This window comes from Salvelinus alpinus, chromosome 16 (assembly GCF_045679555.1).
Source record: "Salvelinus alpinus chromosome 16, SLU_Salpinus.1, whole genome shotgun sequence".
Classification (NCBI taxonomy): Eukaryota; Metazoa; Chordata; class Actinopteri; order Salmoniformes; family Salmonidae; genus Salvelinus; species Salvelinus alpinus.
The window spans coordinates 17,398,818-17,422,053 of record NC_092101.1 but is presented as its reverse complement, the minus strand read 5'-3'; positions in this window follow the sequence as shown (position 1 = coordinate 17,422,053).

The window sequence follows — 23,236 nt, the reverse complement described above, 5'->3', positions numbered from 1 at the left end:
TCAGTGATTGGGAGACTAGTCAGGATCGAGGGAAAGATGAACGGAGCAAAGTACAGAGAGATCCTTGATGAAAACCTGCTCCAGAGCGCTCAGGACCTCAGACTAGGGTGAAGGTTCACCTTCCAACATGACAACGACCCTAAGCACACAGCCAAGACAATGCAGGAGTGGCTTCGGGACAAGTCTTTGAATGTCCTTGAGTGGCCCAGCCAGAGCCCGTCCTTGAACCCGATCAAACATATCTGGAGAGACCTGAAAATAGCTGTGCAGCGATGCTCCCCATCCAACCTGACAGAGCTTGAGAGGATCTGCAGAGAAGAATGGGAGAAACCCCCCAAATACAGGTGTGCCAAGCTTGTAGCGTCATACCCAAGAAGACTCGAGGCTGCAATCACTGCCAAAAGTGCTTCAACAAAGTTCTCCGTAAAGGGTCTGAATACTTATGTTAATGTTATATTTCAGTATTTCTTTGATTTTTTAAATAAAAACCTGTTTTTGCTTTGTCATTATGGGGTATTGAGTGGAGATTAATGAGGGGGAAAAATTATTAAATATATTTTAGAATAAGGCTGTAAAATGCACTACCGTTCAAAAGTTTGGGGTCACTTAGAAATGTCCTTGTTTTTGAAGGAAAAGCACATGTTTGTTGATTAAAATAACATCACATTGATCAGAAATACAGTGTAGACATTATTAATGTTGTAAATGACTATTGTAGCTGGAAACTGCAGATTTTTGAATGGAATATCTACATAGGCATACAGAGGCCCATTATCAGCAACCATCACTCCTGTGTTCCAATGGCACGTTGTGTTAGCTAATCCAAGTTTATAATTTTAAAAGGCTAATTGATCATTAGAAAACCCTTTTGCAATTATGTTAGCACAGCTGAAGACTGTTGAACTGATTAAAGAAGCAATACAACTGGCCTTCTTTAGACTAGTTGTGTATCTGGAGTATCAGCATTTGTGGATTCGATTACAGGCTCAACATTTCCAGAAACAAAGAACTTTCTTCTGAAACTCATCAGTCTACTCTTGTTCTGCAAAATGAAGGCTATTTCATGCAAGAAATTGCCAAGAAACTGAAGATCTGGTACAATGCTGTAGTGTGTATAAGTCAACGGGTCTGAATACTTTCCGTATGTCATACTTTGTCATAACCTCTACGGGATGCCCCCCCCCCCCCCCCACACACATTTTGGGGAATATTCAGAGGTGGAAACTTTGTGGGAATTAACAGGAATATATGGGAATTAACAGAAATACATCCAAATTAATATTAACACCATTTAAATGTAGATGTTTTTTGCATTGGATATATTTACCATAGGAACATAAACCTTTTACCTTATCATAAGTAGTGTCACACCCTGATCTGTTTCACCTGTCCTTGTTATTGTCTCCACCCCCTCCAGGTGTCGCTTGTTTTCCCAGGTGTATTTATCCCTGTGTTTCCTGTCTCTCTGTGCCAGTTCATCTTGTATGTTTCCAAGTCAACCAGCGTTTTTCCCGCTTTTTGCATTCTCCTTTAACTAGTCCTCCCGCTTTTGACCCTTGCCTGTTTCTGGACATTGTACCCGCCTGCCTGACCATTCTGCCTGCCTTGACCACGAGCCAGTCTGCCACTCTGTGCCTCCTGGACTCTGATCTGGTTATGACCTTTTTGCCTGTCCACAACCATTCTTTGCCTACCCCTTTGGATTAATAAACATTGTCAGACTCCAACCATCTGCCTCCTGTGTCTGCATCTGGGTCTCGCCTTGTGCCTTGATAAGTAGACATAATTGCAAATGATTAAATCCTTACAATAGACATTTTTAAAAAACGATTTAGTTACGAATTGAACTTTAATTAAATGAGTTGACTCTTCTGTTGAACTCTGCATCCAGCAAATTAGTAGATAAAGCATGTCTGGTTGGAGTGGTGTATGCAGGGCAAAGAACATTCAGAAATGTCTTCCAATACACATTGCCTGTGAGCATCAGAGGTGAACCAGTTGCATACCCAGCTCGAGCAAGACATTCATAATTTCTCTGATTACGTTCCTCCATTGAGTCAAAAAACTTCTGATTCCAGCTGTTGCTACCGATAAGGTGTCTGATTCATCATTTTCACATCGACTAGAAGTAGAGGGACTTTTGTCTGAGGTTGCTTGTTGTGAACGCTGAAGGAACTTTATGCACTTGGCCAGATTATTCTGCATCTTTGTTGCATTCTTCACACATGATTTGGCACAGTATTTGCAAATGTACACAGCTTTTCCTTCTACATTAGCTGCAGTGAAATGTCTCCACACATCAGATAGTGCCCGTGGCATTTTCCTGTAAAGATTAAAATAAATGAGTTTAAAAAAAGTCATTCCATGTACAGATGAATAGTTAAGCAGTTAGATTAAACAACTCCTTTGTAAGAAATGTTTTAAAATGCAACATGTATGGAAACAGGTGAATTAACACTCCTCAGTTAGCAGGCTCAAGCAAGCTAAAACCCACATGGTAGCAAAAACTAACTAGCAGAAATTGTTAAGTTAGAAATTATTTAAACACACTTTGCTGTAGGCTATTATTTACTAGTTATCAACAAATCATGTATGTCAAATAAAATATATTCACCCCTATAATAGTATACTAACAGCCCCTCTCCCCATGCCAAGGGTGCAAGACCGCAAGGTTGTGAAAGGTTTGAGGAGCACTTGTCTTGTAGACAGTTTAGTGTATTGGTGATTTTGTTTTCTCAAGAGAGTACTGTGCTTTCATAAATACCTTTGGCTGTCATGGCTTGTATCAACGTCAGGTGATGTTGAGCTTGGGCTTATTTCATGCTGAAAGCTTTCATTCAATGGGTCTACAGGTTCTGTACTACTAAAGCTGGTGTCAAGGTCATCGTCATCCGTTAGTTAGCTAACTTTAGCTTGCAAAGTTACAAATCACATCGCCAGATAGCAGCTGGCTAATTACATTGATATTATTTGGAATGTCTAGCCAGCCTATTATGAAAGCTAGCTAGATAGATTTTGGTTTAGTTAAACAAATGTAGCTCTCTAGTTAGCTAGGTAACATTAGCTACTTTACCTCAGCTTGACTTCTTTTCTGCTGCGCTGATGTTGGCTTCCTCTTTGAAGTGACGGAAAAAATCCATGGAATAGCATCACTTTTCAATGTTCAACTACATGGCAACCCCAAAAGTTGAGACTTCAGTTCCGTTTCGAAATCCTCTAGCTCAGTGGTTCCCAAACTTTTTATAGTCCCGTACCCCTTTAAACATTCAACCTCCAGCTGCATACCCCCTCTAGCACCAGGGTCAGCGCACTCTCAAATGTTGTTTTTTGTAATCATTATAAGCCTGCCACACACAAACTATAGATTTATTAAACATAAGAATGAGTGAGTTTTTGTCACAACCCGAATCGTGGGAAGTGACAAAGAGCTCTTATAGGACCAGCGCACAAATAATAATATAATAATAATCAATAATTTTGCTCTTTATTTAACCATCTTACATATAAAACCATATTTGTTCATTGAAAATGGTGAATAACTCACCACAGGTTAATGAGAAGGGTGTGCTTGAAAGGATGCCCATAACTCTGTAATGTTGGGTTGTATTGGAGAGAGTCTCAGTCTTAAATCATTTTCCACACACAGTCTGTGCCTGTATTTCGTTTTCATGCTAGTGAGGGCCGAGAATCCACTCTCACATAGGTACGTGGTTGCAAAGGGCATCAGTGTCTTAATAGCGTGATATGCCAATGCAGGATAATCTGAGCGCAGCCCAATCCAGAAATCTGACAGTGGCTTCTGATTAAATTCAATTTTCACAGAATTTCTCTGTGAAAAGGCTCTCTTGTTCAGATATCGGTAAATGGACTGAAGGCAGGGCATGAAAGGGATAATGAATCAAGTTGTTTGTGTCATCCGTTTCAGGAAAGTACCTGCGTAATTGCGCACCCAACTCACTCAGGTGCTTCGCTATATCACATTTGACATTGTCCATAAGCTTGAGTTAATTTGCACACAAAAAATCATACAATGATGGAAAGACCTGTGTGTTGTCCTTGTTAATGCAGACAGAGAAGAGCTCCAACTTCTTAATTATAGCCTCAATTTTGTCCTGAACATAGAATATAGTTGTGGAGAGTCCCTGTAATCCTAGATTCAGATCATTCAGGCAAGAAAAAACATCACCCAGATAGGCCAGTCATGTGAGAAACTCGTCATCATGCAAGCGGTCAGACAAGTGAAAATTATGGTCAATAAAAACTTTAAGCTCGTCTCTCAATTCAAAAAAACGTGCCAATACTTTGCCCCTTGATAACCAGTGCACTTCTGTATGTTGTAAAAGCGTTACATGGTCGCTGCCCATATCATTGCATAGGGCAGAAAATACACGAGAGTTCAGGGGCCTTGCTTTAACAAAGTTAACCATTTACACTGTAGTGTTCAAAACGTCTTTCAAGCTGTCAGGCATTCCCTTGGCAGCAAGAGCCTCTCGGTGGATGCTGCAGTGTACCCAAGTGGCGTCGGGAGCAACTGCTTGCACGCAGTTGTATGTCAACTGCGTGCAAGCACCACTCCACTATGTCTCCCTGTCATGGCTTTTGCGCCATCAGTACAGATACCAACATGAGCAGCAGGTACGTTTGGTTACATACGGACCGTTAGTGGAATTCCACTAGGGTACCTGTATTTGACATTGTGTTGTTATTTTCGCTGAACACTAGATGGTTTAATTTTATTTTTGGCTGTGAAACTAGGCTACTCAGGCGAGAGAAAAAACTCACCCAAATGTATAGCCCTGTTGGAAAATAGATGGGAATCACATTTTTATTTGGTGTATCCCTGACGGCATTGCGCGTACCACAGTTTGGGAATACCTGCTCTAGCTGAAAGTGCTAGCTACAAACACATACATTTTTATATTTCATCAATTGGATCCACCTCCTGAAATCACTATGAATTCTGGATATTGTGGTTTACTTGCAACTAGGAAAGTAGCTGGCCCAAGTATTTTGATAGTACTTTTGCCAATGTCTGACATGACCCTAGATTGAAGCATCAGGGGAACAACATTCCCCTCCATGTTGCATTTAAACAGTTTCTCCGATTTCAGTCATTTCAGCATGTCGAAAGATAATTCCTTGTAAAGTGAGAGTTCACAACAATTCATGGCTGGTAAAAAGTCTGGAAACCTCATGGAAGCTTCTTTAGCCTCTCCTGAATAAAATGAAAAGCCTCCTTGTAAAAATCCAGTAATCCTTACAGTTCTGCTTGACTACCTCAAGACCCCCCTTGGTCTTTGAGGGATGGGAGTCAAGCATTCCTAGCCCGGCTATCCCCTTTGGCAATCTTTTCTGAATTAAAATACACATTTGGCCCCCTATCCTTTCCCTGGGAGTTCTATTTGTCTTGTAATGGGGTTAAGAAAAAGAACCTTCCATTCTACCTCAGCTGGAGTTGGGGTCGAGCACGGGGCGGGGGCGGGGGAGGAGAGGTGTAGTCCATAGTTGAATCTGCAAGTCATTGTTACTGTAAAACAGCATGAGGGGACAGTCACAATGGAGCTTGCAGGGTTGAAGCTCCTCTCTTTCTCCTCTCTGTCTTTCTCTCTGGGTTTGTTCTTCACAGGGAGTATTTCCTCAGACTGACTAGCTCTTACCTCCCTCTGGCCCTCCCAGTGGAGCGATGGGAAAAGGCTATGAGGCTACCTGTTGCATGAAACAGTTATGCCATTATGTATGCTGCCACCCCCAGGGAAAGAGAGAAGCCTGGCTGCCGGTGAAGACTTGGCCCTGGAGCCAAACGCACATCTGGTGTAAGTTGTGTCGACTTTTAAGAGTGCAGATGCTTTTGGATTGCCTTTCAAAAACTTCTCTCCATCTTACGAAAAATGGAACCGAGGGGGGATTTATTTTCCCTTCTCGCATTTATTCTGCTTGTTCAGTTCCTCAAAGAGTTTCTGACACAGAGGACATGTACTATGCTTAGCTTAAGCTATGCATGCAAATTCAGATTCAACTTCTCTTAAAGGTTTTCTATTTGAAAGAGTCTGGCTTTCAAGACTACTCTTACCCAGAGACCCATGAGAGTTAGTGTCCTGCCCAGTGTTTTCTCTGCCTCCCCACAGAAGCAGCATGCACCTTGCCTCTACTGTATCCTCGATACAGACCCCACTGTGCAGAGCTCACTCCCCGTGTTGGCTGTATCTGTCTTGGGCTGAGGTGAGGGGAGCGTGGGCTAGGGCCCAGGGGCTTGAGGTTGTGGCCTGGGCTTGTTGACATTGGCTGTGCTCTCTCTTGGGCCGTCTGCTGTGCTGGCCAGTGTCTGGATGTGTGTTCAGGCCTCACCCACTCCCTAGGTCCACTGCCTGCCACACTATCACGCCACATGGACCTGCTGGCAGCCTGCGTCCACTACCCAATGACTCACCGGACTGGGCTGCACCTCTCTGGACAGACAGCCAGCCAACCAGCCAACCAGCCAGCTGGCCAGAACCTGGGCTGTGGAACATTTAGACACATATAGGAGCACTATATCTCTCCTCTGCCCAGGTGTTAAAGGTATATTTCACTCAAACTATATTTTGGTATTTTTTTCATTAGTCCACTGTTGATTAGTCCAAAAATGTTTTGCATGTCAGCAGTGAAGTTTTCAAGATATTGGATTTTCAAAAACCAGTGACACTGGCCACATAATCATGATGATGCGTTTTTGACTGAAATTTCCCTTTAACACTTTCCTCACTAATGATACCTATATAACGGATGTGAAATGGCTAGCTAGTTAGCGGGTACGCGCTAATAGCGTTTCAATCGGTTACGTCATTTGGATCATGGTCCCCTAGAATGTTTTGTTTCTTTATTTTAACATCCTAGAAATAATGCACAGATGCATTTACTTGACTGTAAGTCTTTGTTTACCCATAACAGTCCCACTTAAAATAAACTGCAATACCAAACACCTAAAACAAAAACCCTTCTTTAGCTTTGTTGTTATCAAATGCTAACAAGCTGGTGATTTAGTGTTTGGTTACCTAATACCACACAACAACAGAGATAAAACAGATAAGCATCTCGAGCTGAGGGCACTTTCTCTGGACCAACTGGTCAGATAATTTGGTCAGATAAAGCTCAAAGCCACAGGTCAGAGGTCAAGCTGGGTCGGAGTTAGGTTAGCATTGTTCAAAGGAAAGCTATACTCTTTATGATAGTCCCTCCATTAAAGAAATAACAACAGTACTTAATACATCTTATCTCTGTTCTGTTCTGTGGCATTATAGGACAAGTCATTGTCGGACTGAATTATTTCTGAAGTCTGGTTTATTATGTATTGTCTGCTGTCATGATGGTAGTCAGTTATACTCCAACCTCACATACACTCTTTCTTGATTATAATTTTAGGACACAGTCCAAGTTTATGACACAATCTGTCTCTTTCCTAAGGAAATCAACTACATATTTTCGCAATGCCTTGTTTCCATTTGAAAACAATCAGCGGTCATCAACAGTCTCCAGGTTTCCAGGCAACCCTTTGCAGCTAGATGTCCAGCAGAGCAGTGCTAGAGGTGGAGGTACAGTAGGTACCGTATGATGGACACTGACCTGATCCCTGCTCAGCGCTGATGGAAAAACAAGGTCTCTGGTGCCTGACACAGCCTCTGTCTGAGGATGATGATGATGATGATGAGAGGTTTTTACGTCCAGAGCCCCAGAGAGCCATCGAGGCGAGACTACTCTCTCTGCTCCCCCACTGGCCAGTCCTAGAATGAAGGCTCTGTCTGGAATGCAATCTGTTGGCCATCTGTAGGCCTCCATCGGTCTGTTTGATATTCAAACAAACACCTGTCAAAAGTCAACGTCTCATCTCACATGGAACTCTTGGAAAATGGCACATCTCGACTTCTTCCTCACACAGAAAAAAAGGATCCTCAAGCTGGATCTTATTCCAACCATCTGCGAGTTTGTTAAATATAGATTGTTATGGAAGGTTTGAAGAGCAAGTTCTTGTTTCCACTAAAATGTCAAAAGATAATAGTCTATTCAAGGTGGTACATTCTGGAAGAACGATGTTTGTATAATAGAATCATTCCTCATTTCATGAGCTTCACTTTTTCACCATTGGCTGTAGTATTATGGACTGATCTGTGAATAAGCAGTCACAACTGCATGAAGCTAGGAGCTTAGGAGGATGTTCTGGGATGAAGAAACAGGGAATCTTTAGTAACCCCTCTCTCAATGTATCTCTCTCCCTCTACCGTCTCTGATCCCTCTATCCCCCCCCTCCTTTCTCTTCCTCTTCCTCTCTCTCTCTACCCTCTGATCCCTCTATCTCTCCCCTCTTTTCTCTTCCTCTCTCTCTCTCTCTACCATCTCTGATCCCTTTATCCTTCCCCTCTTTTCTCTTCCTCATCCTCACTCTCTCTCTCTCTCTACCCCATCTATCTGATCCCTCTTTCCATTTTGGTCTCTCCCCAGCTCTCTCCCTCTCTCCCTGTTTGGCTGTGTGGAGATGAAGGAATGAATAGGGCAGTATAGTGAGCTTGTATTGGCTACTGTCCAGCCTCCACATCTGCCCCACTGCTGTTGTTCTGATGCTCTCTCTGTCCCCTACAGTATTTGTTCAGTGGCTGGTCCTTCTCTGGTTCTCATTTCTCAGAGCAGTGATGGTGATGGATCTTGCAGAGATCTGGTTTATGGGTGAGTAATATGAAGACATGAAGACATGAATCTATCACATTGAGCAATAGATTAATCAAGCATCATTCATCAAAGGTCTATCAGGGCCAATGTAAATGGAAGGTGTACCCATTCACCTTTGGATGGGATGGATCGAATTAAGTTGCTGCTCAAGATTATGGTGCATATCTGTGGTAGATCATCAGTCCTGGAATAGTTCTTAACACTTCAGTAATCGTTCTTCTTAGTAGTATCTTCTATCCCTAATAGCTTTTCAATCATTTAGATTTCTGACAGTTTCCCCTATTTCATAATCATTCATTTAATGATTATTTAATGATATATATATAAACACAAGCAACAATGTCATGGCCACATGCTCTCCAAATGTCAGTGACTTTGACCCAGTAGACTATTTGTGAGGGCCATATTGTGGCCCTTGTCCCTTTGGTCTTTGATAGAAGTATTTCCTTTGAGGAATGAACCCTGATGCATTTCCAGAGAGAATCTCAGTCAAAACTCTTCACCCACACAGACACTGGTATGTTTACAGTACAAAGACATTGTAAAGTTATCACACCTTATTATGATTACCCCCAAACTCAAAGCTGTCTGGCATGTGAATCGGGCTGAAACTCACTCCATACATTCTTGTCAAAACAATTCCACTCTTTTGCCATGATGCAGAAACATGGAAAGGCTGCATACCTGCATTTGACCACAAAGAAAATGCTGCATGAGTGTGGCACATGGGATGAAGCATTGCCCGTGTTGAGCAAAGCATGTCTTTACACGCCTTAGTTACCTAACAGTGAGATGATGCCTACAGTACAGAACATGCACGTGTCTACCAGTGGAGGCTGGTGACTTGAAAAATGGAGGAGGATGGGAGACCCACAGTATAGGCGCAGAACGCACGGAGACTAAAGTGTGTTTCAAAAATCATCATATATTAATGGGAATGAGAGGGCTACTTGCACAGTGTTGGGAGGGGTCACAGCAGGGATTGAATGAGGGTATGAGGCATGAGTTGTGGTGTTCAGAGGTTTGACTTCAGGACAGGGTTGAGGTGTTGGAGAAGAGCTCAACTCTTCCACTGAGTGCAGGACAGGATTTGACTGGGAAGACAACAACAAAATAACACAATACGCTACACAGTTAGACAAAAGAGCTAAGAGTGAGTTAGTCCAAGCAAGGAGTAAAATCATTGATGTGTAATAATGTGATTGTATTTGTGTGTGTGATTGACTATGAGAGAATTTATACAGGTACTCATAGCGCTTGGAGGGGAAACATTTAATGTGCCAGTGGATGAGTGGGGCACATAAGACGTGGCTTCAGTTCATGTCAGGAGAGAGTTGATAATGGTACTGGAGTGGAGTGGTCATCACCTCTTAATCGGGGAACAGGAGGGGACTGTAAATACAAATAGCAGATACATTCCATTACAGCACAGCCATCATATGTCTGGGCAACGATTTTCTCCATGAAGTTAAACTCAGACATCTCAGAATTCACAAAGTCAAACACAGACTGTGCATCTCGCCCACTTGCCATAAAAAAGTAGCCCAAGAAACGTTCCTGAATAAAGCCCTGATCATCCACATAGTTGACGATAACTGACAACTGCACGCAGACTGGTGGCACCATAGGTCCCAGAGCGGTCAGACTGGTGGCACCATAGGTCCCAGAGCGGTCAGACTGGTGGCACCATGGGTCCCAAAGCGGTCAGACTGGTGGCACCATGGGTCCCAGAGCGGTCAGACTGGTGGCACCATGGGTCCCAGAGTGGTCAGACTGGTGGCACCATGGGTCCCAGAGCGGTCAGACTGGTGGCACCATGGGTCCCAGAGAGGTGGGGCAATTTTTTGTTTTTCCTTATCTGTTAACCTAACCAGGAAGACTCTGGACCCTGTAAGGTATAACAGTGATTAATCAGTTGTAAAAATATTTGTTATGGGCTATGATGGGACCAGTTTATTAGGTCACATTGTTTAATAAACTCCTGGCCCTGGGGGGATGAAGACCCTGTCAAACTGCAGCTACCTTATACTTGTTCATATGAATTGTATTTAGACTAGATTAGGAGTGAGATTTCCTCTACCCAGACACAGAGACAACAACTGATAGACAATAGCACTCACAGTGCTGAGCTTGCTTTATGCATGTTTGTATCATGCAGGCCCATGCAACTGTAGGCCTAACAAAACATTAACTCACATCTTCAGAACTATTATGTTGATTGATTAATTCCAGTTAATCATTTTGGATAGAGAAAATAAAGGCAGCCTAGCCAGCCCAAGTTCAAATATTAACCCAATATGATCACATTCACATTTTCTCCTGACAAACAAATGGACTATAAATACAGATGAAGTCAGAAGTTTACAAGCACTTAGGTTGGAGTCATTAAAACTGTTTTTTCAACCACTCCACAAGTTTCTTGTTAACAAACTATAGTTTTGGCAAGTCGGTTAGGACATCTACTTTGTGCATGACACAAGTAATTTTTCCAACAATTGTTTACAGACAGATTATTTCACTTATAATTCACTGTATCACAATTCCAGTGGGTCAGAAGTTTTTCAAACACTAAGTTGACTGTGCCTTTAAACAGCTTGGGAAATTCCAGGAAATGATGTCATGGCTTTAGAAGTTTCTGATAGGCTAATTGACATTATTTGAGTCAATTGGAGGTGTACCTGTGGATGTGTTTCAAGGTCTACCTTCAAACTCAGTGCCTCCTTGCTTGACATCATGGGAAAATCAAAAGAAATCAGCCAAGACCTCAGAAAAAAATTTGCGGACCTCCACAAGTCTGGTTCATCCTTGGGAGCAATTTCCAAATGCCTGAAGGTACCACGTTCATCTGTACAAACAATAGTACGTAAGAATAAACACCATGGGACCACGCATCCGTCATACTGCTCAGGAAGGAGACGCGTTCTGTCTCCTAGAGATTAACGTACTTTGGTGCAAAAAGTGCAAATCAATCCCGGAACAACAGCAAAGGACCTTGTGAAGATGCTGGAGGAAACAGTAAGAAAACAATCTATATCCACAGTAAAACGAGTCCTATATCGACATAACCTGAAAGGCTGCTCAGCAAGGAAGATGCCACTGCTTCAAACCGCCATAAAAAAAGCCAGACTACGGTTTGCAACTGCACATGGGGACAAAGATTGTACTTTTTGGAGAAATGTCCTCTGGTCTGATGAAACAAAAATAGAACTGTTTGGCCATAATAACCATCATTATGTTTGGAGGAAAAAGGGGGAGGCTTGCAAGCCGAAGAACAAAGTCAAGGTATTGGAGTGGCCATCACAAAGCCCTGACCTCAATCCTATTGAAAATTTGTGGGCAGAACTGAAAAAGCGTGTGCGAGCAAGGAGGCCTACAAATCTGACTCCGTTACACCAGCTCTGTCAGGAGGAATGGGCCAAAATTCACCCAACTTATTGTGGGAAGCTTGTGGAAGGCTACCCAATACGTTTGACCCAAGTTAAACAATTTAAAGGCAATGCTACCAAATACTAATTGAGTGTATGTAAACTTCTGACCCACTGGGAATGTGATGAAAGAAATAAAAGCTGAAATAAATCATTCTCTCTACTAGTATTCTGACATTTCACATTCTTAAAATAAAGTGGTGATCCTAACTGACCTAAGACAGGGAATTTTTACCAGGATTAAAAATCAGGAATTGTGAAAATTTTTGTTTAAATTAATTTGGCTAAGGTGTATGTAAACTTCCGACTTCAACTGTACATAGCTACCAATTAGTTTACACTGACCAGATGGACAGGGCGCATAGGCTGCATGCAGATGCTCTTATTAGTAGACTACAGTTGATCAGACTGAAAAAATCGTCTCGTTTTCATCCCATACAGCATGTCCAATCTCTAATGTTTCGGTGTAGCCTAGGCTGCGGCAACATTTCAAATCAAATTCAAATTTTATTTGTCACATGCGCCGAATACAACAGGTGTGGACCTTACAGTGAAATACTTATTTATGTAATGAGTTTTTGCTTGTGTCTGTCTGGAGTGATTTTTTTGTTATCACCTTTGCTAAATAAATACAGAAGGAAAGTGGAAAGCCTACTTGAGCGCACGCGAAAAAAATTGCATTTAATCTCACTTTTAACAGATGATGTGATGGAAGCCATCAAATCCTTCTGAATTAATTTCGACATCCCAGAAAAGGCAGTCAAAGTTCCATATGTTCAACAACTAAAGCATCGTAATGTGCAATTACCTCTGCAAGCTCCTTGTAGTTGCCCTTGTTAGTGGAACTTTCCCTCTCGTTGTGTCCTCTAAAAGCCAATTCTTGCATGTCTGGAAATGCAGTGGTGTTGATAAGCAGCTTGAGAACATCCATGTTTCTTCCTACTTTCTCATGTTGCACAGTTTGAATACGCAGACCTTCGTCCATTAAATGATCGATGCAGCTTTTTCCCAGAAGCTTGAATTTGATGTGGGCATTTATATGATCCCATTTATATTATGCTGTTTAGCTGAACGATCAATGTTCTTCAAGTCACTGTACCCCCCTTTCCCCCAAGGCTCAGACTTTCCAAAAAGCAGGCAAGGCCAGCAATACAGGCAGCTTGATGAAAGACTCTCTGTTAACCAGCTATACTTTTGATACCAGTTGGTATTGAACCACCTCACCTTTTCATCCTTCTTCATGAAACTGATCTCAGGCAGAGATCAACCCTCACTTTTAATTCACACCTGTTCTGTTTGCCCCAGTGAATAAAGGGGTTCTTCAACAAAAAGTCCACAACATTTTTGGTAGCGTTGGCCATTCTGCCATTCTGGCGGTGAAAACTGCATGCTTGAGCTGGTAGCTAGCTAGCTACTGCTACTTGCTACTAAATTTAAATAAATTGCACTAACTGGACACAAAAATAAAGTTATTAAACCAAGTTAAAAAAAAATTATCTACCTCCTCCATCTCCTGTAATTTGAAGAAACGAATTCGAATTGAATAATATCCAAAAAATGCTCAACTATCACTTTTCACTGTCAATCTCTATACAATAATGTCACCAACTCACCAAGCTTCTCAACACATAGAACCTCCCATAATGCTCTGCAGCACAACCCCAATACAACACACTAGGTTCATTCTCTGATCCTAATCCTATGATTGTATGGACAACATGTCAGTTCATAATGCAAAAGCTTTGATTGGTTGGAGGTCGTCCTCCGGAAGTGGTCATAATTACCGTTTAGGTCTATGGAAGGGGTTGAGGCCTACGGGCCTCCTAGGTTTTGTATTGAAGTCAATGTAGCCAGACGAAAACGTAAGCTAGCTGTCCTCTGGCTATACCATGGTACTACCCCAGAGAGTGAGTTACTATAGACCATCATTGCAAAACAGTGTGTTTTAATCAATTACTTAATGACATATGAATATATTTAGTACAGTTTAATCTAAGAAGGATAACTTTTTTTAATGTTTCACTTTTTTTATGACATTTCACTGAGGAGGATGGTCCTCCCCTTCCTCCTCTGAGTAGCCTCCACTGGTGTCTACAGTACAGGACGTGTCTACAGTACAGGACGTGTCTACATTACAGGACGTGTCTACAAGTACAGGACGTGTCTACAGTACAGGACGTGTCTACAAGTACAGGACGTGTCTACAGTACAGGACGTGTCTACAAGTACAGGACGTGTCTACAGTACAGGACGTGTCTACATTACAGGACGTGTCTACAAGTACAGGACGTGTCTACATTACAGGACGTGTCTACAAGTACAGGACGTGTCTACAGTACAGGACGTGTCTACAAGTACAGGACGTGTCTACATTACAGGACGTGTCTACAAGTACAGGACGTGTCTACAGTACAGGACGTGTCTACAGTACAGGACGTGTCTACAGTACAGGACATGTGAGCCAGCTGATGGTTGAGTCCGCTATGTGTCTGTCCAGATGATGTTGGTCTTTCTCTTTGTTCTGCCTAGGGGGGCCAGTTGAGGTGCTGGAAGATGGTCATGTAGCAGCAGATAACTGACATAGCAAAAATCAGGGCAGAGAGCATGGACGGCACAATTCACCCGGCTCCTGGGTTTGTGTGATTCTTCAAACTGGGGGAGAGGATTGGTAAAAAGGAAAAATGGGCTGACAATTAGGGACAACTAATCACTAGTGTTTATCCAAGCGCATCCCCCCTCGCCAGTGCCAGTGCTTGCACTGCACTTGAACCTGCACTGAATGCCAACGGCCAGATAATTATAAACCCGCAGGCCTCTTCACAGCAGAGAGAGGGATGGAGCCAGCCCTGAACTCCTGACCTTCTTCACACATGAAGCGTCTGTTGTGGGCTCAGGGAGGTGCAAGATGGGTCACAGCAAGCCGTGGGGTAGCAGGGAGAGGGGGGGGGGGTGGGTGAGGCAGGCAGAGAGAGGGGAGGATAGGGTTGGGGAGGTTGGGGAGGTTGGGGATGAGGGGAAAGTCGGGCACAGTGGAGAGTCACTTTGTTGGCACTCATTGGTGAGCTCTCTCATCCAATCAGAAGAGAAGACAAACCACTGAGGCCATTTCACAAAGCACAGTGGAAACCCAGAGAGAAAAATACCCTTTGTTATGTCTGTTTGGTTGTCTCCTTTATTTATCTGCACTAATGTAGTGGAAAATGTAATCTGATAAAATTGCTAACTAAATGAATAGTCTGTATACCTTTTGTTACATTATAATAGACTTTTAAGATTTTCTTAGCTGTCAATATATGTGTCCACAATTATCAAAGGATCAACATCTATAAAGATACTGTGATGCATTACACCGACAGACAGACAAACAAATACCAAATGAAAAGAAGGAGGGGATTACAATTTGTCCTCTGAAGTCTGTAAAATCCCCATGGACCTCCACTGCTATCTGGGCTCATGTTCTCCTCATGCAGATCTCTCTGTGCAATTTGCCAATTTCCCATGATTGAATGTAATTGGGACCAGATAACCCGCTCTCCTCCACCGCCTTTGATCACTTTTGACCTGGCTTAGGTTCAACATTGACAGTGAATCGTTTCTTGGGTGGCTTGTGATTGTGTAACAGTTTAACTTTCGTCCGTCCCTCGCCCCGACCCGGGCTCGAACCAGGGACCCTCTTCACACATCAACAACTGACACCCACGAAGCATCGTTACCCATCGCTCCACAAAAGCCTCGGCCCTTGCAGAGCAAGGGGAACAACTACTTCAGGTCTCAGAGCGAGTGACGTCACCGGTTGAAACGCTATTAGCGCGCACCACCGCTAACTAGCTAGCCATTTCACATCGGTTACACTTGCACAGAGAAGACAGGGAGCTGCACCGCCATGGAGTTGAAAGTTGAGTTGAAACATTAAATGGACTGTCAGCCTTCGATTTGTTTGTGGTTATTTCAACTTTAATATAGGCTTTAATGTACTTTTCCCCCTCTCAACCTAACAGAGTTAAAAGTGTGTCTGTGTGTTTGTGTGTGCATGCATGCGTAACTGCGCGCGCACGTGTGTGTGTGTGTGTGTGTGTGTGTGTGTGTGTGTGTGTGTGTGTGTGTGTGTGTGTGTGTGTGTGTGTGTGTGTGTGTGTGTGTGTGTGTGTGTGTGTGTGTGTGTGTGTGTGTGTGTGTGCGTGTGTGTACTGTATACATGTGGTGAGGCTTGTTTATGCGTGTGTGCGTGCATGTTATGAGCAAGGCTCTTGAGGGAATGGAACAAGATGTGAAAGAGATTCCCAAAATTCGATTCAGGGATTTGTAAATCCTGTGCAAATTACTGTTGCTTCGTTCTTTTTTCTATTCTCTTTGAAACTCGTCTTCTGAGGCAATCGCTCCCAGATGTTCAATATTAGATGTAATCACTTCCATTTCCCTGCTGTCTACCTTGGGCTGCGAGGTGACATGGTGTCTCCATCTGACAGCTCTTCACCATAGCCAATTATCTTAACCTCATCAATCATCAAACTACACAACGCTCCACTTCTCCACTCTTACTCCACAACTTGTGAGAAATCATCACATTTGACAAACTCAAAGGCCGGACAGATCAGGTTACAGTATTTAGCCTTTTCTGGTCATTTGCATTACACGCCCTTGCAGTGAGGAAAAGACTATCAAAATCCCCAATATACAGTTCGCACAGTCATTGACTTGAGAATTGTCTGACCTTTGACCTGTTGATATTACCAACGGTACAGTACATCCAATCTAAACAAAACTGACAGGATTTAATCTAGCCCTGTATCTTCCAGCTGCACAACTTTTATGATGTTGATTCAATATGACTGGTTCTGATTGTCCACTGCAATCCTCCAGTAGCCGCCAATAGCCCAGCTAAATGGTAAGAATGGTAAAAACGTGTAGGCCTATTGGTGAACCTGTCTCTCATGGGAGGATTTGTGGAGATAACCCCTGGGAGGAGGAGGAGGAGAAAGAGGGAGGATGGAGAGGGCGAGAAGGGGAGGAGGTTATTCTAAGCAATCAGGGATTCTGAGAGACCCTCCCTCCATCCCCCACCCCTTCCTGCTATGGACAGAGACAGGACAAGCCTTCTCTGGCTGACCTCTGTTTCACCCGTACCTCCACACCGTCCCAAACCGGCGGTGAGTTACAGCTCAGGGATCCTGTGAGCCGCCGAGTCTCCCTTTAATAAGGGCCAGGCCCGGGCCCTATGGCTGCTCTGCCGAGGTCACCCCGGCTCCAGACACGCACCGATCACATCACCCTACCCTCTGCACCGCTCCGAAGCCTGGGGAAATTCCTATCGGCCTGGTGGGAGAGAGAGAGAAAGAGAGAGAAGAGAAAGAGAGAGAGACCTGTGCAGTTTGGCTGGAGTGATTCATCTCACTAGGGTCCATTTGGGGGATTTTTGACGTTCATCTTATTCCAGGCACGTGCACCTCCCCGCTTTCTCACGACCCCAAGTTGACGAAGCCACATCACTGACCTTGTAGTGCACTTTTTTCTTGTCCTGAGCATAAATTATAGTTTCTGTGATTCAGATGTTGCAGCAATGGGCCTGAGTGCTCCTTGAAAGCATAGCAACACAATGGGAAGAGCAGCACCTGTTTGCAAATATACATCTTTAGATATGGAATGCTTTGCTATACCTTGAAATCAGAAAGTGTGTGTTTTGTTTGACATTCAGGTATGGAATTGTCCTATATAGTATTTTCCCTCTTCTTTTGCAGTGCTCATTTTCTAAAATGGAGTCCACACAGAGTCACATGTCTCCCACCATCCCTGATCCCTCATTCCAGTGAGTCTGCAGAGCATTGAGACCCCTGGGAAGGGATGTGGCCTGAGCCTGGGCCTGTGTGATGAAACCAGTAGATGTCAGAGCATGTCACGTCTACCCTCCACCTCTTATTTAAAGGTAAATAAAGGGAACCAAGACTGGTTCTCTACCATCATCTCATTATGTTTTCCACAAAGTGGACACAATGTCAGTATGGTAGGGTTTCCTCCACCTTAAAACAAGCTTAAATGTATTTTTACTGTATGCTAACGATATATCATTTTACTTTCTAAGGTAAAGGATTAAAATCCATGACCATCTCCCCAAAAAATCCACGACCATCCATGCCATGTCATCCATATTCCATAACCAAGCACGTTAAAGACTGGAGTCATCTTTTCTGAGGGGGTTCGGGAAACCTAAGTCTCTAGCAGCTATAAATTGTGTTGAGGCAGACAAGCCAGTGCAGAGCTGGGGAATGGAGCGAGTGAGGAGGGACAGGCAGAAGCTCTCTCTCCTTATAGAGTCTGAGGGTCTCCATTTCTCCCTGGGTTTAACCCCTCTGACCCCTCCTCATTCGCCACTTTTATTGGCTGATTTATGGCTGTACGGGGGAAGAAAAACACTGGTGCCACGGCCATCCCTTTAATAAATGACCCAAGCATCTATCTTCATCTCAGAAGAGACCCCAGGTTCCACCACAAGGTATGTGGTGACTGTGGGAGAGTGTGCATTTGGGAGTGTGTTAGTGGCCTATTGTAGCCTTTGTGTTGGCTACTGTGTGTAAATTGGGCTCTTGTGCGTGTTGTTGTTTTGCATACAATATGTGTAAGTGTGATTGATGGAGAAAGAGAGAGAGAGAAAATGTGAGTCTGCATTTCTTGGGCCAATAGGCCTATAATTACGCTTGCACGTAAATTGATGACACTTGTAAACTCAGAAGCAGAGTCTAAATTCATGACCCAGTTATTAATACAACATTTTAAACAATTCTGCTGCGGTTATAGATATCATAGAATGTACAATGGTATTTTCAAATGGTAATAGAGAGGAACATTTAATTGCATGTTTAAAACTTAATCCACAGGTTGTTCAGTGTATGTGTGCGTGCCTGTGTGTATACATGTGTACACATGCAGTGCACGTGCATGAATATGTGCCTGATGCCTGTTTGTGTGTTTAAAGCATGGTGAGAAAGCCCTGGCACATTAATAATAACCAATGCTGCAACACAGGCAGACGGGCCAGAGGAAGACTTTTCCCCCTCTCTTCTCGTTGTTTCTCTCCCCTCCCTCACCCAACCCCTGCCCCTCTTCTCTCCCCAAATGAAATTCTTTGGAAAGTCATTTTATATCACCCTTTGAACGTGCATTGAACTGTAACAGCACCCCATTGGAAACAAAATAAAAGGATAGGAGAGGGAGGGAGAGGGGGGATGGGGCAAGGAGGAGAATTATAATTCTTTGCAGGCCTTTGGTATTAACCCAAACACCATAGCTGTCAGTTGCTCAGAGAGGGAGGTGCGAGGGGCAAACATTCAGTATTAATTGGCACTTTGTAAGCTCTGAGCCTTCCTTTTGTGGGGGAAGTGGATGAGAGAGAGAGAGAGAGAGAGAGAGAGAGAGAGAGAGAGAGAGAGAGAGAGAGAGAGAGAGAGAGAGAGAGAGAGAGAGAGAGAGAGAGAGAGAGAGAGAGAGAGAGAGAGAGAGAGAGAGAGAGTGACCGAGGGAGAGAGAGAGTGACCGAGGGGGGAGGTAAGAGAGAGAGAGAGAGAGAGAGAGAGAGAGAGAGAGAGAGAGAGAGAGAGAGAGAGAGTGAGAGCTCTTGTTGTTGTAAGTTTGTTGGGCCATGCTGTGGGTGTTTACGGTTCACTTCTTATCCTTTGTTAATTGGTCTTTCTCTCCCCCTATGAAAAAATAAGAATTCATCTGACCCCCACCCAACCACCCATGCTCCGTCAGCCTCTCTCTATCGCGCTCTCCCTCTACAGCAGCCATGCAGATCAGTTAAAGAAGGAGAAATGACCAATGAGAGTACATCAACATGATTGTTCGCAGAACATAATTAAGCTCCAATGTAGGACCAAAACTGTTTGATTGCACATTCTATTATAACACGTCATTGGAACGATGCCTTTGTTGGGGAGCCTGGAAACATTCCAAAGTCGTCTAAATTGGAACACATGACATCCAACCACACCATTTTAATTGGGAGGCCAGTCAGAAAAAAATCGATCAATGTATTTTTCACACAGAGTGAAGTGTAAAGCATGACTGAGTACAGGGAGGAAATTAAGATAAGAATAATGGGGGAAAGATAGAAAAAATAGACTTCCCCCCCAACAGTTCCAAGCATGTGTTAAACAACCATCCCCAATCAGGAGTTTCTTTGACCTCATCTTAAACCCTGTTAATGGAGCCGATAGAGAAGAATGGGCCAAAGCAACTCTCTCCTCCTTTCCTCCCTTTCTCCCTTCTCACTGCATCCGCCCTTGTGTTTGGGGCTAGCTCATACAATTAGAGAGGGAGCTGGAGAGAAAGGAAGGGACCTGTCTTTGGTCGAGAGACAGCGGGACAAGGGTTGGCCTGCTTCACAGCACCTCTGGCCCCTCTTTCTCCCAGTGAGTGATGTAAACAATAATAGTGCCAGGACTGAAAGGACACAGGTGTCAACCATTGTGCTGCTCTGAATGGGGCTGGGGGAGGGAGGTCAGGGGGGCACATTGCCGGCTCAGCCACACTGTTTTTATTCACCATCGTCTCTCTCTTTCATATTGTCTCCTTTCTCTCATCCTCCCTTTGTTATTACTAAGGCAAACTGTTCGCCAAATACTTTTAGCTGTTTGCACAGGCTTCATGTTGGAAAGGCTTAACATTCCTGAACATGACTGGTTCACCACAACACAAAGGCTTGGTTTGGTGTGGTCTCTAACATGCTTTTAAATTTGATTAATCTTTTTGTTTTCTTTGATCATATCTTAAGATAGAAGACAAGAAAAGAAAATGTAAATGTCATTTTTTCACTAATTTATACAACATCAACTAACATTTCATGTAGTCTGTATTTTTACAGTGTACATACCATAGTCAAATGTTTTCTCATTACACCTGCAAAGCTGAGTTATTTCCCAAACCTAGACCAAACACATGCTTCCTGAGGGGAAAGTACATTCTCACAGTATGAACTGACTGAATCAACACTGAAGGCAACATATAAAACCTATCAAATGTGTCTAAGGCTGACGCTGCAAGCAGAGACCACCCCCAACATACAACGGCTACAGTACCTCACCATAAGCATGTTAGACCCACGTGCAGAGAGGTTAGATATGTGGGAGAAAATAGGACCTCCACCAGAGATAGAGGAGATGCTTCGCTGTACATCACCATTTGCTAGTGATTTACACATCATCATCCTCCCTTCCTTCCCCAACAGAGAGGAGATTCATGAGTCCTATTCTCACCAGTGGGCCACCCATTCTCCAGGCTACGGATGATAAATGCCACACACACACTTTTGCTTGCGCACACGCGCACACACACACACACACACACACACACACACACACACACACACACACACACACACACACACACACACACACACACACACACACACACACACACACACACACACACACACACACACACACACACACTTCAGAGCATTGACTAACCATCCAAAGCCATTCTTCCCATGTTGCTCACAGGAGCTAGTGATGGCGACGGGATGAAGATTTGTGGACTGGTGTCCTTTGTGCTCAAACACCCAGGGCCAGGCAATACCATAAATTGAGATCAGCAGCTGATGGTTGTGGTGCGCCACACTGTTTTAATGGATGGATGATTATGGCATGACATTTCTGCTATCTCGACAGCCTGGTGGCACAAATCCCCAAATTCAAACACATGTTCTCTGACGTGTTGCTTTTAACTACAGAGTAGAAACATTTCCTTAATTATGTTTTCTGTCATTTGCCTTGCTGGGCCACACATTCTCCACAAATATCTAATTTCCATGACATTACAGCAGGGTGCAAATCACGAGACAGCACAAAGACCCTACATCAAATCAAAAATCAAATCACATTTTGTTGGTCTCATACACATATTGTGGATGATAGTAATGTATGCATGAAATTGGAATGTATTATGCAGTTCCTCTCCATGAGAAACATATTCGGTGAATAATAGGTTGATTAAAGCGAGCGCGATGATAGTATCCATTGGCGTTTATTTCATCAGATTACTAGAGTGACTTGAAGGAAAATTCCACCCAAAAACTATATTTTGGTATTTGTTTCATTAATCCATTGTTGATATAGTTCCAAAATGTTTTGCATGTCAACAATAAAGTTGTCAAGATATATAACTGTCCAAATACCAAAATACAGCTGCTATGATGCAAAAATGAAGTATCCAAGGTACACAGTCAATAACAATGCCCTACTGTAGTCTCTAACAACACATCATGGTAGGATCCCGTCTGAGAACCTGGCTGGACTGGGTGTGTCTTCAGTGCATGTCTCTTTGGTGTGTTTTAAGTTGAGTGTCTGTGCATGTGTGTGTGTGCGTGTGTGTGTGTGTCTGTGCATGTGTGTGTGCGTGTTTGTGCGTGTGTGTGTGTGTGTGTGTGTGTGTGTGTGTGTGTGTGTGTGTGTGTGTGTGTGTGTGTGTGTGTGTGTGTGTGTGTGTGTGTGTGTGTGTGTGTGTGTGTGTGTGTGTCCATGCGTGGGCTCCATGCTTGGTGGAGATGCTAGACGAGGGTGAGGGGATTTATTACCAAACATTAGGAGCACTAATCTGTTGCAGGTGTTACTGGCTGCTATCCCAGGCGGTGCCTGCTCCCTTCCCCAAGAGGCCCCAACATGTGTGTGTGTGATTCTGTTTAGTTGAACATTCTTTAAAAGGACCATGCTATCTTCTCACAATATCAAATGGAACCTCGGAGAATAACTTGATTTCTAAGTGGACCAATCTGTTTCAATACAATATTGATTTAAGATGTGATCGAACATGCCAAGACAGAGGTGGTCACTTCTAATCAATCAGCCAACTCAAAGGAATATCATAGACAGGTTGGACAGAATGGGTTCGAATCCTAGGGCTGCTGCACGCCACAATACTGTGTTAGCTGAGCTGAGCTGACCTAAAGCCCAAGCATTAGCCCGAGGAGCTAACACAAGACTACAGGTCTCATGCAAGGTTACTTCGCATGCAAGCAAGGTTCACTGAACCACCTCCATTACACAGGGAAATAGTACATCATGATTATGTAATCTACCGGCCCCACCATGTTTTAACCTTCACTTCAACACCCCAAGGTTACATGG